The following is a 4,517-nucleotide window of genomic DNA, read 5'->3' as shown; positions in this document are numbered from 1 at the left end:
CGCGCGACTCGGGCCGTCTCGTCGAATCCCTTCGGACCAGAGATTGAATTCGAGAATCTGCATTCTCGAGAGTCGCGCGCGATGCTGCGACGTCGCGATACGCGCATCTCCCCGTTTTGAGATCGTCATCGTCCGATGACGCGACGTCGTCGGGAGGAAGTATGTACAATCGGTTCAAGGGTCGCGTCTTTACGTCTTTTACGTACGCGGTATATCGATGCAGGATAAAAAAGGCAGCCCGCCGATAACGCGCCGCGCGCAATTCGACGCGCGCGGGATCTTATCGCGCCGGCAATCGAGCGCGGCGCGTGTTATTGTTAAGGTCGAAATAAAAGCCCGCGCTCTCTCTCTCTGGCTGCGAGCGATAGCGGACGGCCGGATAGAGCAGTGCGGCCGTCCTCGTGCGAAGTAGACTTTGCCTTGGTTATCGCGCCCGTTAATTGCGCGAATACTGACCAACTTAATCGTCCACTAAGCGCGCGCGCACCCGATATACGCGTCTTCCAACTCCAAACTTATAACAAGCACTCAAAGTATGGACTCCGCGAATTTCAGCCGTAATCACGCCGAACTTGAATACTCGGATGAAAAACAATCAATACAAATAACGCAAAATTCTAGGCGACAGGATCAAACGAGAGGAAAAAACCGAGGCAACTGTGCTGGCTTTTCGATGATTCTCGTTGACTTTGGCGTTTTCTGAAAGAATCGCGAGAGAAAAGATGAGTACGTCTTGTGAATGCTCTTCTCCTCGTTAAAAAACGATTCCCGGAAATATCGACGAAAAATGACTCGAACAGACGTAATAATCGCGTGCGCGCTTATTTGCGTCTTGTTTATACCGATTCGTCGTCATCGAGGCCGACGGAATTGTATCAATCTCAAGATTGATGCAAGATAGTGGCATCGTTGACGCAAATGCGAGCGAACGAGAGCAGGCTGTTGGTCAAGTCAGCGACCAGCTCGCATCGGCGAGACGTATTAATACGTATACGGTATACGCGGTATACGTCGCACCCCGCGCCCTCGCATGATTAATAATTGCACAGCAACTCCCGTAATAATTGTACGGCCTGACGATACGAGGCGGCGTGCATGCCGCTCGCATTGTCTCGGCGAGTTTGCCGTAAAGATCAATTAACACCCGATGGACTTGGTATACGCTCTATTCTCCGCTGCCGCGCCCACGCGCTAATTTTACGAAAATTACAGGAGGCGTGGAATTATGTAGGACATATGGCGAACTGACGAAAGAACGAACCGCAATGCATTAAAAAAAAAATACAAAAAAAAACAGGCGCCACGTAGCGATCGTCCGTAATCGCCATGAACGATATTTATAATAATAATTATATATTTATAATAATGTTATATATTAATAATTTAGATTTTATCTTTTAGATGTTATATAGATATTTATTATATAATATAGTGATACTAGGTATATGTCAATTGCGAATAATAAATAATATTTTAACCAAGCCTCAGCGTGAGATATTTATGATCGTTGGTTTCTCGAAAGTGACAATTGTCGCGATTAACGTTTGCGAGGAAATTAATACGTCCGCGTTTTCGCGCTGCAGATGCATTTCGGAAAAAGGAGGCGTTTCCGCGTAACGTGTCGCGCTTTCGTGTGCCCGCGCGGAGGCCTCGGCAGAAAAGCACCCGAGAGGAGCACTTTTTACCCTCCCGACAATACGAGCCATTCATCCCAATCAGCACATCCTCTCCATCGCACTCGCGCATGATTCTCATTACCCAGTCCAATTGTTTCGCGAGTTCAACCGCGCGCGTCTCGCCGCAGATCGCGACGTTCATTGTCGCGCGATAAACGCGCGCGACGCGCGGTTATTTAAACCGTGATCCTAATCGCTCGCCCCATCGTGCATTAATTATCAATAATTACGGAAACGGCATAGAAACGTGTGTGCTGTAAAAAAAAACGAGCGTGTCGCGCGGATGCGTAACGTCGTTTCTGCTAGCGCGATTCGGGGCGTTATCCGCGCGCGAAAAGCGCGCGCGGAATCCGATCGCTCCGACAAAAGCCTGCGATAATTCTCGTCGACGAGAATCGCGCTACCGTGCGGACGAGACGCGCGCGTAGCCGTGCGACGCGGCCACAACGTTGCCAAACCGCAACCGGGAAACGACACTTCGATTCGTTCCCCCCTCGAGCCTCATTCGCGGACGATACGTAACGATCATATGCGAGAAACGCAGTCGATTTCCCGAGAGCGACGCGCTCGCGGTATATCGGGAAAGGGAGGAAGGAAATATGCGGTAGAGAATCTCACGTTTGGCGAGGCGTGTTTCTCGCCGAAAGGAACGGAAGGACGGACGCACGCAGGATGCGCGCGCACGCGCGTCCATGCGTACGTACATACACGCGTGCGTGCGTTGCGTATGTAGAGAGGAGAGGACACGCACACGTGCACGCGTGGCGTAGGAATACACGCGCATTTTCGGGTGTCGTCTGCTGGGCACTACTTTCCGGCGATTGCCACTCCGTTGGCTAGATATTGTAGATATATACGACGCGACGTCGAGAAGCGAACGTCGAAGGACGAGCGAATTTTCAGGCCTGGCGAACGAATGAACGGACGGACGGACGGCGAGGCTTCGCACGAGCGATCGTGACAAATGGATCGCGCGAGCGATATCCGTCATTTCGTCGCGCGAAATGAATTTCCTACGACGACGCGGCAGTTCCTCCTCCGTTTCGCCGATCTTACTGCGACTTTTTCTGTTCTACGGCGTTTTGTGTTTATTTATTTGACGTAGGATATACGAGTTTATCCTGCTTCGAGACCAGTCGGAACGTAGTTGCGGAAGTCCCGCGATCGCTATCGCCACTTTTTATCGGCGAGTTAATCGATGGAAGATTTAAATTGATGGAATCGATTAACGCGAGATTATTTATTCGGTCACGTGATAATTATGTCAGTCTAACAATTTTTCGGCATAAGCTTAATAATAATATTAATTTATAATGTTATATTAATTAATTATTAATAATATTAATTTATTGCACACAGAAGCTCGCTAATAACGAGATAATCAGGTGCAACGTGTATGAGAGATAAAAACACGAGATTGCCTTCGTGACTGCATACCTACCTACTACCTATTTGTATAATGAACGCAGAAGACGGAATGTCTGGTCTGCACGATTTGCCTAATAGGCAAAAACTCATCGACTCGCTTTTAATATATACTAGCTAGCCCAACGACTTTTAAACGTAAAACATAAATAACATGCGATTCCAATTACCGTTATACAATGTTGTACAATATACATGGATATATATAACTACGAACGATAATTGTGTCACGGTGATACAATTCTCGGTCGTGTGCGTTTCTATACCCGCTAAAGTCGCGGGTATATTTTCACAATGACGCACGAATTTATCGGCGAGAGACGAGGGGAAAGTTCTCGATGCATCCGAGACAATGATTCATACGAAAGAGGCGTGTTTCCCCAAGAATCTGGACACCGCGCTATTGTTTTAGCTCGTCGGCTCTTTCAACCCTACCAGAAATTCCAGATAAGGATCGTCGCGACGAACGGATCGTTCTTATTATTCTACGATAGCACGGGAACGCGCTAAGTAAATTTATCGCGTCCGATCGTTTATTTTGGTAACGTCTCCAACATCTCGAGACGTTTCTAGCTAGAGAAGGCTTTCTAACGAAGGGATTAAGGGACTACGTGCTTGCGACGCCTACTGCGTGTCACACCCAAAAAGCACAATATAGATCTCGCAGCCGGTGGTGAAAACGTACGGGAAAAAAAAACATTTCGGCGTGAAAACGCTCGACGACCCGCGACTCTCTCGACGTTGGCGATCGCGACGGGACCCCATACACGCCCCGTTCTCTCCCCTTCCCTTCGATTATTCATAGGAACAATTAGACGGTCGCGTCATCAAGATCGGACATCGGACGGCGTCTCGCGGTATCGCTCCGCGCGATTTGTAATTACGGAGCGCGTGCATCCAGCCGCGTATGTACGCCGGGATCGATCGCGCGCGGTTGGAAACCGCCGCGAAATCGGGTATTTTCAAATTTTTAGGTTATAAGCACGCGGTGATCGGCAGAGAGGCGACGGGGAAGTGGTGCGGACGCCGAAAAGGAGAGATACGAGGAAACGGGACTACTTCGCCGTGGCGAAGCGGAGCGACCGTGCCTTGCGCGAGCGCGCGCGCGACAGGACGCGACGCGACGCAGCGCGTCACCTGCCGGGCTGCGCGCGCAACCAGCACGACGCGAACGAACGTGGCATTTGGCAAATGGCGGCGGGGGCCGGCGGCGCGCGATTGGCCGTCCGGCAGGGGCGCGCGGTTGCTAAGCAACGGCAACACCGCGCGCGCGTTACCGGCCGGCGCGCGGCGCGGCGTAGCCGGCACACGAACGAAGAGAGAGAAAGAGAGAGAGAGAGAGAAAAAAAAAGAGAGAGTGAGACGAGTGAGTGGCTTTCGCACAGTGGCGCAGAATTTCGCACAGAACGACGTTGG

The sequence above is a fragment of the Temnothorax longispinosus genome, chromosome 1 (genome assembly GCF_030848805.1).
Source record: "Temnothorax longispinosus isolate EJ_2023e chromosome 1, Tlon_JGU_v1, whole genome shotgun sequence".
In the NCBI taxonomy this organism is placed as follows: domain Eukaryota; kingdom Metazoa; phylum Arthropoda; class Insecta; order Hymenoptera; family Formicidae; genus Temnothorax; species Temnothorax longispinosus.
The sequence above is the reverse complement of the archived record's forward strand: the minus strand, read 5'-3'. Positions refer to the sequence as shown.